Source organism: Marmota monax, unplaced genomic scaffold, assembly GCF_021218885.2.
Source record: "Marmota monax isolate L192 unplaced genomic scaffold, Marmota_monax_Labrador192_F-V1.1 WCK01_AAM20220418_F8-fsc00108, whole genome shotgun sequence".
In the NCBI taxonomy this organism is placed as follows: Eukaryota; Metazoa; Chordata; class Mammalia; order Rodentia; family Sciuridae; genus Marmota; species Marmota monax.
Window position 1 is genome coordinate 6,276,963 of NW_026694593.1, and position 13,794 is coordinate 6,290,756.

At 41.6% G+C, this 13,794-nt stretch overlaps 1 protein-coding gene across 2 annotated transcripts in view; it reads left to right on the forward strand.

Annotated features, from left to right (window-relative positions):
- Nucleotides 1–8,104: 8,104 nt before the first annotated feature.
- Otud7b (OTU deubiquitinase 7B) overlaps nt 8,105–13,794 on the forward strand; it is a 61,784-nt gene continuing 56,094 nt past the window's right edge. Inside the window, exon 1 of one of the 2 annotated variants that reach the window (XM_046421927.2) lies at nt 8,105–8,407. The gene's annotated coding sequence lies outside the window, so the exon portion shown is untranslated. Of the gene's footprint in view, nt 8,408–8,581; nt 9,116–13,794 lie in introns of those variants that run through there. The other variant, XM_046421928.2, reaches the window with a different exon arrangement.

Genomic DNA, 13,794 nt, shown 5'->3' on the forward strand with positions numbered 1-13,794 from the left:
CAGAATTCACATATTGTACCAATTCCCATTTTTGTTGATCCCTTGGTGCTCATGTAGGGAGTCTAAATAAGGAGGCAAGCATTCTGGTGCTTGATTCAGCATTATTTACTGGCAGGTAATAGTGGAGTTTCCACTTGAGTGTGACCTATGGCTCAGGGAAGAAGAGGCAGGGCACTATTTGGGGGCAGCTAACCCACTTAAAAAGTGTTGCACAGCCAGCACCCCCTGATTGACTTGGGGCCTCTTGCTACCAATTCTCGTTATTCAGGTCCTCATTTTCCTTCCTTTCTCCTACCGTGTTCAGTACTTTCTTTTAAAATTTCTCTTACTTCTTCCCCCTTTCCCTGGGTGCTCCTAGAGTTCTTTACCCATCCATGGATACTTCCCTAGTTCTTAGTCTTCTCATTCCACTAATTTCTTCTGGCTTCAGGATTTTATGAGGAAGGTCAGTTAAAAATATTGACACTTTCCAAATTCAGGTATTTCTTTTCCAGCTGAAGACACTGACTTCCATTTGCTTCTCTATGACCTGGAGCTGCAGGCTGGTCCACAGGCCACAAGCTACACAGAACAGCTATAATGCTTCAGTCCGTTAATCTGGAAAGCAGTAGTCAGGGAGTAAGTACATCCCTGAGGGAGTCTAGTAGATGCCAGTTAGATATAGCTCTCTGAAGCAGGAAAAGAAGCATACATTTATAATTTAGGAAAACATTCTTAGTGTGCAGATCCTATAGAGGTCAATGTGGGCCATTAGTCACATAAAAAGGGGGGTGGGGTAGTTAACTAGACGGCTTAAGCAAATGCCCTGAAGCAATAATCAGGTCTTGAGGCAGTCTCACATCTTCTATGCCCACCACCTCCCAATACTCTGCAGTTTCTAGTAGCTTCAGTTTGCCTTGCCTCCCAATGCTGACCTGGTCAAGGGCCGAGGGACTTAGTCATTTATTTCATTCCTGGGGCTCTCCTCATTGCCTCAGCCAACGTCTTGGCAGACTTAATTATTTGTTTCCTCCAAGCTCGAGGGTGTGACACCTGGGAGGTGGAGATGAAGCTGACCCACCTAGCAGGCATTCCAGTCAGCCTAAGGAACTGGCTTCTCTTCTTTCCTACCTCTTGGCCTCTGATGACCTTAAAAGCCCATTTTTGACATCCTCAGGGGATTTGACAGGACCAGAATAGGAACACACCCAATCTTGCCAAGAGACCTTTAGTTAATGTTCTAACATTCCTCTCCCAGGGACTGGCACTTGCAATAATTGGGAGCTGATAAGTCCTATTTATAATAAAGTACCTCCAGCAGTCTTGAGTGCTCAAATGGCTGCAGGCAGGGATTTTCTTCTTAGGAGTCCCCCCTAATGCCTAATCCCAGGAAGTCTTTGGGAAGTACAGGAAGGTAATCTGGTGTCAATGAACTCTTCTCTCTTTTAGTACTTTTATTATTTCTCTGGTTTTTTTCCCATTAATTGATTAGTTGACTTATGAACAAATACCTATGAAAATTAATAATTTAAGGCAATTGTCAAATTCCAAATGATGGGTAAAGACATTTATAGTTTAGGAATTTAGATGAAGTCTTTAAAAAGGAAGTGATATAGGTTGGGCCTTGAACTCTATATAGGGAGAAAACTTGCAGATTAGGGGAGAAAGTTGGATAGTATAACACAGGTGTGTGCTGAAGGCAGCTCAAGCGTATCTCTTGGTATCTCCAATTTCTTGAAATTTTCAGTGGTAGGAATATTTTTTAAAAATATTTATTTTTTTTAGTTGTAGTTGGACACAATACCTTTGTTTTATTTATTTATTTTTATGTGGTGCTGAGGATCAAACCCAGGGCCTTGCACGTGCTAGGCGGGTGCTCTACCACTGAGCCACAACCCCAGCCCAGTGGTAGGAATATTTGCACCATGGAAATTGGTAAATACAACAAATCTAAGCTCCTCCCTATGTCCTATTGTAGAACTGGTTGTTAATAGTTACCAGCACACCACTTGTGGTAAAGGAAGTAGATCACAAATGTAGAGATGGAAATTAATAAATTATTATATTCTGGAGTTAGGACCAGACGTGAATCAGGAAGTGTAGGCTCTTACAAGCAGGCTAAGGAATCTTGACTTTTTCCTATAGCTACTGAAGAATTATTGATGACATTTTATTAGTTGAGATGTTTTTGGCTATAAGTAATAGAAAAATTAATTCAAAATGGTTTAAAAATGTTTTATTGTATGACCACTACAAGGTTGGTTAATTCCACCATTCACCATTTAATCTTTTGCTTTGCCATCCTTAGCACATTGGCTTGTCTTATGACCAGTACAATAATTCCAAGTGAATGTTCATCAGCAGAAGAGAATATATTCTTTCTGTCTCTTCGTAAGAATAAAGAAATCTTTCCCCCAAACCTCCAGCAGGTCTCCTCGAATCTCACACTGGTCAGAACTCTATCACTTGCCTAAACAGAGCAATGGCAAGGAGAACGGAAGCTCGCCCTCCATCAGTGTCGCACCCATAGCCCTCATTCAGCCTTCCCTGCCCAAGGCAAATCTTCCACTATTGGACCAATCTTCCCTAAGCTCAGAGCCTCACAGAGGATGGCTACTTGAACATAATCACAGTTCTATAATCAAGGAGGAAGAAGGGGGATGGACATTGGCTAAGCAATCAATATGTCTGTGATAGCTTTGGAAAAGAGAGAAAAGATCAATAAAATATTTTAGGAAGCATGATCTAGCAGTGATAGGCAAGCAGACAGAGGGTCTGAGAATAGAGAGGCCCAGTTATAATTTTTTCCCCCTTTGGTACAGGGGATTGAGCCCAGGAGCACTTTACTACTGAGCTACATCCCCAGCCCTTTTGATTTTTTATTTTGAGACAGAGTCTCACAAAAGTTGCTTAGGACTTCACTGAATTGCTTTGGCTGGTTTTGAACTTTCCATCCTCCTGTCTCGGCCTCCCAAGCTGCTGGGATTGTAGGCAAGGGCCACCATGCCTGGCTCTAGTTACACTTTTATAAGAGTCTAAATATGGAATAATAAGCTACCCAAACAATGGTAGCTAGCTACTAATTCATTCATTCACTCATTCTACAGCTATTTAACAATTGACTACATAAGTCAAGATACCATGCTAATTACTGTACATGAAATTGTGAACTAACCTCATGGAGCTTCATAATCAGCAAATAACAATCGGATGATCCACAAATTCATATAAACTTATAGGCTGGTTAAGGAATACTGGATTTTTTTCCATTTTTGGAGTTGAGGTAAAATTCATATACTCTTTAAAAAAATCTGTTTAGTTATAATGACAGTAGAATGTACTTTGGCAGATTAACATACATAGAGTATACTTTAATCTATTTAGGATCCCACTCTTGTGGTTGTTCAAGATGTGAAGTTACTCTGGTCTGTACACAAATACAAGGGTAGGAAATTTACCATGGATTAATTCTTCTGTCTTTCCTATCCCCTTCCCTGTCCCTGCCTTTTATTTCCCTTTGTCTAATACAGTGGATTTCTATTATTCCCCTCCCAACCTCCTTGTTTTGGGTTAGCATCCACAAAGTAGAGAGAACATTTGACCTTTGGTATTTTGGGGACTGGTTTATTTCACTTAACATGATATTCTCCAGTTCCATCCATTTACCGGCAAATGCCATTTCAGTCTTCTTTGTGGCTGAATAATAGTCCATTGTGTATCTATACCACATTTTCTTTATTCATTCATCAGTTGAAGGGCACCTAGTTTGTTTCTATAGCTTGGCTATTGTGAGTTGAGCTGCTATAAACATTGATGTGGCTATGTTATTGTAGTAGGCTGATTTTATGTCCTTTGGGTATAAACCTAGGACTGGGATAGTTGGGTCAAATGGTGGTTCCATTTCAAGTTTTCTGAGGAATTTCCATTCTGCTTCCCAGAGTGGTTGCACCAATTTGCATTCCCACCAGCAATGTCTGAGTGTACCCTTTCTCTCACGTCCTCACCAACATTTACTGTTATTTGTATTCTTTATAATTGCTATTCTGACTGGAGATGGAATCTTAAAGTAGTTTTATTTTGCATTTCTCTAATTGCTAGATATGTTAAACATTTTTTCATATATTTTTGACCTTTCATATTTCTTCTTAAGTGAAGTGTTTGTTTAGTTCCTTTGCCCACTTATTAACTTATTGAGTTCTTTGTATATTCTAGAAATTAATGCCTTATCTGAGGTACTGGTGGTAACAATTTTCTGCCTGTCTGTAGGATCTCTGTACATGTTCTTGATTGCTTCCTTTGCTGTGAAGAAGCTTTTTCGTTTGATACCATCCCATTTATTAGTTCTTGATTTTACTTCTTGTGCTTTAGGAGTTTTGCTGAGGAATTTGGTTTCCAAGCTGATATGTTGGAGAGCTGGGCCTACTTTTTCTTCTAGTAAGTGCAGGGTCTCTGGTCGAATGCCTTGGTCCTTGATCCATTTAGAGTTGAGTTTTGACACACACCATTCTTAAGTATGCAATTTGATGTATGTGTACCCTTATCAAGATATACAGAGCATTTCTACCAACCCAGAAATTTCCCTCATGTCCCTTCTATTCAATCATTCACTCTTCACCCCTCCCATGGGTAAAAAGGGCTGATTTCTAACAGACTGATTGCCTGTTTTTGAATGTCATATAATTTTTTTTTCCCCTGAAAACAAATGTTGTTTTTTTTTTGTTTTTTTTTTTTAGTGCTGGGATCAAACCCAGGGCCTCATGCATGCTAGGCAAATGCTCACAACTGAGCTACACCCCTGGCCCTCAACAAATGATTTTGAGATTCATCCATATTGTTGTGTTTAAAGGTTGGTTATTTTTTTAAAATGTATTTCATGGTATGATCAATGCAGGTTTCCATTTTTCTGTTTATGTTCATCTGAGATATTTCCAGTTTGTGACTATTATAAATGAAACTATTATGAATATTCATGTATAAGTTTTCAGGGACATATATTTTCATTTCTGGTAAGTAAATACCTAGAAGTAAACTTGCTGGTCAAAGGGCAGGAAGGTGTTTACCTTTAAGAAGAACCCTGGATTTAAATATATATATATATATATAAATTTTTTTTTCATTGCATGATCTTCAATCCCAAGAATTCTGAGTTAATCTGAGGTTTCTAGGTATGTATAGTACATAGTTTTAAAAACTCCTTAGAACCACTGGTCTAAATTATAGTGGTGGTGGTGGAAAGGAAGTTATTTTGGTTTGTTGTTTTTCCCCCACCACAAAAGCATATAAATGCACGTAATTTTTCTCTTTTTTTATTTTCTCTGGACAGCAGCAACATAACTTCGTCTGAACATTTTCCCCTATTCTATCCATTAGTCCTGGTATTAATATATTTCTCTTTTTAGTTCCTCTGGTGAAATGCAAAGTTGTGTTTTTTTTTGCTGTTGCTTAAAGTCAAGTAAAAGGTCAGGGAGATCCTTGAAGCAAACTTAGAATTGCTAAGAAGAGTAAACAAAGACAGGCCATTACGGTGGAAAAGAACTTTGAGCCTGATAGCAGTTGAGGGTGTACACTGTGTATACTGGTAGGATTTTTTCTGCTGTTTTTTTTTTTTCTTTCTTTCTGTACTATTATAATTTCACCTGGGGCAAAAAATAATCATCTGTGTTCAGGCTGCTGTGACATTTATATCAGACAGCTCCTTTTACGCATCTATATAGTGACAGCCTAAATGGCTGTACACTACTAGAGAGGAGGCCTCTAGTTTCTAGGGAGAGAAAGACACATAGGCATAGGAAGGGAGTCAATTAATGGATTAGGGGTTGGCTGAGCTGGGACCAGAACCCAGGTGGCCTGGCTCCCAGCCCAGCTGACCACACTGCTACCCACACAGCCTGGGCTGACCAAAGACAAGCAGCCCATTGAGCAATTGCACAAACAACAATGAGTGATGGATGGTCAGAGCAAGAAATAGGCACAAAGCAACTGCAAACCCATCACTTCCTGGTCCCTAAATTTCCAGGCAGGATTATAATGTGTGGTCACTTAAATAACTTGGACCAGCATCTTGGCCCAGTTTTTGAATCTGGAAACTTTTCATGGATACTGCCAAAAGAAAGAGTCTGCCTGTGCTGAGGGTAGAGAGAGAGTGCCTTTGAACTCCATACCTGGTTGGTTGGTTTGTTTGTTTTTGGTACTGGGGATTGAACTCCTAGGTGTTTACCACTGAGCTACATTCCCAACCTTTTTAACCTTTTTTATTTTGAGACAGGGACTTACAAAGTTGCTTAGAGTCTTGCTAAGTTGCTGAGGATGACCTGGAACTTGCTGTCTTCCTGTCTTATTCTCCTGGGTTGCTGTGATTACAGGTATGTGCCACTGTGCACAGCTCATTCCTGGTCTTCATGAGTCTGTGGCAGTGGTAGTAAACGGCTTTCAGAATTTTGAGCTTCTCATTCTGCCCTCCTACCTCAAACTTAACTGGTAAGGGTGGGTGGCAATGGAGTCCAGTTAGAATCAGCATAGATAACTAATCTTGTCTTACTCTCCTCCTTATATTTGCCACTGAACAGTGGCCAAATTTTGTGATTCCCCATTTAAATACTTAAACCAAGGTCCAATGTCTCTGTTTGTTAGCCTGTATTGAAGGCTCTGTACATGTCCCATGCCAAGCACTCTGACTTGCTTGATCTGGATATGTAAGCATGACTCTAGGCCCATTCATTCTTAAATCTTCAACTTTTTTTTTTTTTTTTTTTTGCACAGGGGATTGAACCCAGGGGTGCTTTACCATTGAGCTACATCTCCAGACCTTTTTTACTTTTTATTTTGACAGAACCTCTTGCTATGCTTAGGGCCTCACTAAGTTTCTGAGGCTAGCCTTGAACTTTCTATCCTCCTGCCTCAGACTCCCGAGTGTCTGGGATTACAGGCATGTGCCACCATGCCCAGCAATCTTCAACTTTTAAACTTCAGGGTATTCTGAAGAGTCATTACTGTCTAGGAAGTTTCCTTTTTCAGGTGTCAGAAACTGAACTGCAGGAAGTAGTGAGAGGAAGGAGAAGTTAACTGTAATATTTATTTTACCTAGGCCTAAGGAGCACAATTGAGACAATAAACACTGTCTTGAATATGCAGACCAGGTGCCATAATGTTAGGAATATGAATTAGAATTTAGGATTACTTTGGTTGTATTGTAACAGGAGCTGGTCCTGTTTTGTCATAGATAATTATTCAACGCCTCTTATTTGAAACATTCCACATTCTCCTGTTTATTTATTCGTTTAACAAATGTGGAAGTTCTACTATGTGGCACAGATGGCTTATTTATGTTCTCAAATTCATAACTTACTGTAACTCACATAGCACATATGTGAGTTCTGCCTTATGTGAAAGTTTTATATATTTTACTAAATTGTAAAATCTTCGATGACTGGAATTATGTACTGTTGATTTTTACCTCCACAATATCATTGCGCACATTGCATTACACATAGTAGGAATTCAATAAATATTTGAGTCGAATTATGCTGTAATGCTGTAAAAGCTATTACAAGCACAAAGTGCGACATAACTTTTGTTGATTGTGCTAACATTCTAAGGCAGATGTGTCAACAGGGTATCGTTGTTACGCAAGTAAATATTAAGTGTTTATAGAGAAGGTATGTTCACTTCAAGAGCACAGGAACAGGGGAAATGCATAACTGGGTGGAGGCTGTTTTGGAAGAAGCGCTGTTAATTTTCCGTCTCAGTCCAGATGATTGTGTAGAGTAACTAAAATCTCACTTTTTTTTTTTTCTAAAGTATTTCCATCCTCTCACCTTTCTAGAACTACCCTACCCCTTTCTGTTCCTTCCCAAAGGGTTGGAGCCAGTTCACTCTACTCAAAATTCTCAAAAGTCTACCCTATACCCTCCAGCTCCTATTCAAGACGTTCGGTCCAGGGGCTTTAGGAAGGCAGGGCAGGAAGGCACCGGGTCACTCGCAGGGCAAACGCCAAATCAGCCACAGCCCCGGGAGCGGCGCTGAAGGCGGGGCTGCTACTGGGCGGGGCGGGGCGGGGCGGGGCGGGAGGAGGCCCGGGGGCGGCTTGGGTGTCACCACCAACCCGCTCCGGCCGGAAACCGGCGCTGGTTTCCGGCCGGACGGCCGAAAGCCACCGATCCTGAACCAGCCGCCGGAGTCGGAGCGGCGGCCGGGTGTGGGGCAGGCAAAAAGCCCCTGGGAGAGGCCAGTCCTGATCAGTCCCGTCTGGCTTCGGCTCCAGATCCTGTGCGGAGCGACAGCCGCGGTCGCCGTGTCCGCCACCGCGTCCGCCTCCGTCGTCGTCGGGGGAGGGGCCGGTCGGACCCCGGGGTCACTGCCGAGGAATGAGGAGCGGCGGCCGGGCCCCGCGCTCCGCCCCGGCCTAGGGCCTGGCCCGGGAGTCGCGAGGGTAACGGAGCCCCCAGCCCGCCTCCCTCCCGCCCCGCCCCGCCCCGCCCGCCCCTCCGGGTCCCACGCCCGGCCCTCTGCCCCGCACTGCGCGCCCCTCCTCTCCGACCGCGCCTCACCTGCGGCCGCCTCCCGGCCCCCCGTCCCCTCCCGCCGGGTCTCACCTGCGCGCGGCGCGGCGTCCCTCCCCCGCCGGCCTCTCCCCGAGCGGGCCGGGCGGTTGGGACGGTCCCCGCCTGTCAAGCGGACTTTGGGGAGGTGGAGGAGTTTAGGGCGGTTAGGTGCGGGCTGCTCCCTCCTGCCGGGCTGAAGTGCGCTCCGAGCCCCGGGATCCCGCAGGCTGGGAGGGGAGACGGCCGCTCCGGGGCCGGGCTGAGGTGCCAGCCGTAATGGAGGAAGGGGCGGCAAAGGCGCCGGGGGCACTCGGGCCGGCTCTTGAACTTGAGAAAAAGGAAAGTGGCCGTGACGGTGGAAACTTTAGAGGCTGAGGATGAGTAAGCGGGGCTGCGTGATCTCACTCCTCGCGTAATTGCCGGGCTAGCGGCGGCTGGCGAGGGAGGGGATCTGTTTACCGGCCCGCGTATTTTTAGCCCTCGGCTCGCGGGCACCGGCGCTCCTCTCCCGCCTCGAGGGTCGGTGCCCGTCTGACCTCGCGGCTCCTCTGGCGCAGCCCCGACGGAGACATCGCACAGTTGGGAGAAGCTGACTGGTGAGATTTTAAGAAGTCCTCCCAGAACTTTGCCGGGAGTTTTCTTTTTAAGACTGCAAAGCCAAGAATTAGCAGCATTTTGACTTATTTCCCCTATCTTTTTATAAGTACCGTATCAAATGCTTTATTTAGAAAATCAGAGGCTGGTGATTTTTCAGTCGTTGGCTTCTACTGTGTGTTTAGGTGGTCGTTGAGGAAACTGAATCCCTTTGTCTTTCGGGACCGATTTCAAAGGTGGGAAAGACTGGTGTCGAGAGAAGAGGTAGTGGTGGGACTAGCCCCAAAGAGTACTTAGTCCCGCAATATTTTAAAGACGTTTTTATGGTATATAACTTGACATTACATTCCTGATGGGGTAGAGAAGTCTGCAGGGAATTAGGCTGGGTGGCCAGGGAGAATCAGACTCAGACTTGTAGTTAAACATTTGCTGTGCATAATTTACAGATGAATACATTATAGACAAACAGTGAAGAATTAATTACATTCTTTGTTCTTTTTTTTTTTTTTCAAGCAGGTCTTTTAAAATTTAGTAACCAAGCTGGTGTGTGTTAGTCTATTGATTTTTTTGAAAGCTGAACAGAACTATAAAGTAAATTAAATTGATGTTACTCATGTATAGGCTGAAAAGCAGTCTTCATTTCCACTAGCAAACTGGCATGCCTCAGAGCACCTCCTAGACTAAGTAGCCAGTTACTATGTACTTAGACATTGCAAATGAATACAAATATTAGATCATACCAAGAATAATTGAGAAGATAAATATGCTGAAAACATATTTCAAAACCAAAATAGATTTAAAAAAAGCCTTTCCTCCCATTTTGGATTATCAGCACCTTTCTGCCAATAATTATCCATTAGCATGCATAATTCAGAATTGAACAAATATTTCTTTGGACATTACACATTAAAGCAAGAAGGAAAAATGAAAGTTTCCAAACTATTACTGATTTTTGTTGGTGTTGCCAAATTTGATTTATCCCTTTCATTTAATACCAAAGTCTCCCTCAATAAATAAATAAATAAACTTTGCCAAAGAAAGAGCTATATGAGGGGCTGGGGTTGTGGCTCAGTGGTAGGGCGCTCACCTAGCACGTGTGAGGCCCTGGGTTCAATCCTCAGCACCACATAAAAATAAAGATATTGTGCCCAACTACAACTAAAAAATAAATATTAAAAAAAGAAAGGGCTATATGGTAACTTGTGTAAGGCAGGATGACCAGTAATAAATGCTAATTATTAGAATTTGGTGTTTTGTCATCAACACCTTAAAAGTGTTCTGAATCATTAATTGCTTAGTATCTACCCCTGTTCACCTTGTTTGCTTGGTGAAAAAAAGATTTAGAGACGAAAATCTCATTTTTTAAAATCACTATACTCTCCCAGTGTCTTGCTTTATTCTCCATGAGTTGGTTGGTGCCAATATGTGTAGATTCGGCTTATATCTGTATCTTGTAACTTCCCTTAGCTGAACTGCATATATTAATCTACGGGGTATGATTAAAAGGTTATGGTGGGATACTTCAATATTAAAAATGTTTCCACATTATTATGGGGACTCTATGTACCACTTATTAAAATTTTGGAGTTCCTGAATATCTCAAGCATGCTAAAGGAAAATGGCAGAGGCCAATAACAGTGAGTCTGTTTCTGTGTATGTATAGGGAAATACGCCTTCCTTTACCCACTTACCCCATTGAAGGGAAAGACCCTCTAATCATGCTTTGAAATGTGACCTCAGTAACATCCTTCTTATGGGAACTTAGAAGCTGTGGAATAGCAGACTGGAATTTTCTCAGTAGCTCCTGATAAATTCAAATAATTAAACATTTGTATAACTGGGGCCAGGGCACCTACTTATAATCCCAGCAGTATGGGAGATTGAGACAGGATGATCACAAGTTGAAGGCCAGCCTCATCAACTTAGTGAGGCCCTGTCTCAAAAAAATATAAAGGACTGGGGATGTGGTACAGTGGTAAAGCACTTCTGGATTCAACATCCCTAACCGCCCCTCCCCCATTGTGTATTGAAAGGAATCTTGAATTATGTTGATTTTTTTTTTAATATAGAAAGGACTTTTTCTTCTTTTAAATTAAGCTATCATAAGCTTTAACATTTAGGAAACAGCATATTAACAAAACCAAGTTTAATGTGCTACAAGTTTGTAAGGGCTGACAAAACGTGAAGTAACAATTAGATAAACCAGGGGCAATTACTGAACTAGTACATTTTGAAATGGACTTGGGAGGCTATGGATTAGTCATAAAGAGGTATAGACTATGGAATCAGACAAACCTTGGTTGAAATCTTGGTTTGATTTTTTTTTTACAATGTGACCTTGGACGAGTTACTTCTCTATCTGTAAAATGAATATGAACATTCAAGTAAATGAAACAGTTTTTTGGTGTTAGGAAGAAAAGAAAGGATCATCCAAATAGAAATTATAGAATTTACAGAGTGCAATGATGGTGTGAATGACTAAATTGTGTGTGTGGGGGGGTCATGAGAATGAGAATATGGGTTGGTCAGGTCATGGGTAGAACAGGCAAGAGGGTGGAAGGACCCAGAGGCCAGACTGTTGGATGTTGATAGAAGGGTCAATAGAATCATTGTAGGTCCTTGAACAAAGGATGAATTTAATGAGAAGTATTCAGCCCTTTGGTCCAGGAACTCAGGGACAAGGAGTCAGGCGGGCACCGGTACATCGTGACTCTTCTGCTTCTCTTCTGTACCATTTTGGCTTGAAGGGATGCAGCAAGGAGATATAAGATTCCTCGTAGAAGTTTTTGTATTTACACACCTTACTCTGCTGATTTCTGCTTGTGCCCATCGAACAGTGAACCAACTTGTGGGGAAATCTTAAGACTATGGCTGGGTTCTCAAGAGCTTATGGTAAGGAGGGCATTATATTTCAAAGTACATTTAACTCTTAATTACTGCTACTAACATAGGGAACACTGGTATAGAAATTCAGAATTTAAGAAATTTCTTGCTTTTGAAAATGCATTATATTTTAACCCAGATTTATCTTAGGATTTTAGTGAAGTTGAAATGAGATTTACTTTTCTAAAACAGTTTTACCTGATGGTAAGAATACAATGATGGCAAATAGCAGATAATCTTGAATTAAAGATTTGGCCTTAGAAATCCACAAGGTGAATAATCAATTTGTGGATAATTAAGACTACACTATCCAGGTAGATGAGGTGGTCCACGCCTGTAATCCTCGCTGCTCAGGAGGCTGAGGCAGGAGGATAGCGTGTTCAAATCCAGTCTCAGCAAAAGCAAGGTGCTAAGCAACTCAGTGATACCCTGTCTCAAAATACAAAATAGGGCTGGGGATGGGGCTCAGTGTCTGAGTGGCCCTGAGTTCAATCCCTGGTACCTCCTCCTACCCCCAAAAACCAAATAAACAAAAAAAGACTGGACTATCCTGAGTATATTAATGTAAACTAATTTCTTTTCAAAATCTGAGTAGGTCCAGTGTGGCCTCTCAGACTGTCTGCCTCATGCCTAAGAATGATTGGTAGATGATGTTCCAGCCTGAATGAGCCTTTTACTCACAATATCTGGAGGAATCTCACTGCATTATGCTGCATTTGAAGATTAAGATGTTTTTCTCAAAGGTCTTGGGATCTGTAGAGGCTCCTTTAGATAGCAGCTTCACTGAAAGTCTGTTAGATTTTTCCTTCTCTTCTTTGAAAATATGGTAAATTAAAAAAAAAAGGATTAGGAAGTATATACTTGTAAGAAGTAAAAAAAGAACAAAACCCCAAAACAACTTTAACCGCTGTTCTTTTAGTTGACTTGCTTTACTTTATTCCTGCCTCCCCACCCCCCGCTTGTAGTTCATTACAAAACTACGTTTGTGATGTCATGAGTACAGGTTAGTACCTCCTGAATGAGGAGATTGTAGCAATTCTGAGTTGGAAATTAGAGGTGGAATAATAGAAAAATCTTATTTTGTATAGCTAGATTGAGATTATTTTTCAACTGCATGTTTTAAAGATTATGTCTTATCCCTTTATTTCCTCTCAGAAATAGTTTTGGATAGGGGGTGACCTACTATGAATTCAGTTCTATAGTATTGTGCAGAGGATTAGAAAAAAATGACAACTTTGTACACTTGAGTTTACAGTCCAGTTGGAAGTAAGGGAAATAGGAAGGAATGAATACCTGTTGATCTTCTGTTAATATGCTCGACACCTTTTAAATGTGAAAATATATTATCAATTACATAGGATAGACCTAGGTATTTTGGTAGAAGAATTCGAAGGTAGTTGTCAATGTTAAATCTTTAAAAAAATCAAAATATATGAGGTACTAAGGATAATAAAGATCATTCTGTTTTGAAGCTGAAAGGAACCAAGCAAAATCTTGAAAATAGGACCATATCTAAGATGTTGTTGAGGCAGTGATAAGACAGACATACACAGCAATGAAATGTAGTGGGTTGGTTAGTTTGGAGCTATATTGTGTGGGGTCTTAAAAAAAATCAAGTTTTTAAGTTTACATTTTAAGTGATAGGAAATAGGAAATCACTGAGGATTTTGATTAGGATAGCAATACGATGACAGTAAGACACAGATTGGCTTAGAGGGAAAGGAGAGTGTCACCAGGAGTGTGTGAAGTGACGAGGCCTGAGTTAAGATCTGTGGAGGCTGGAATAAGAAGAGTGGAA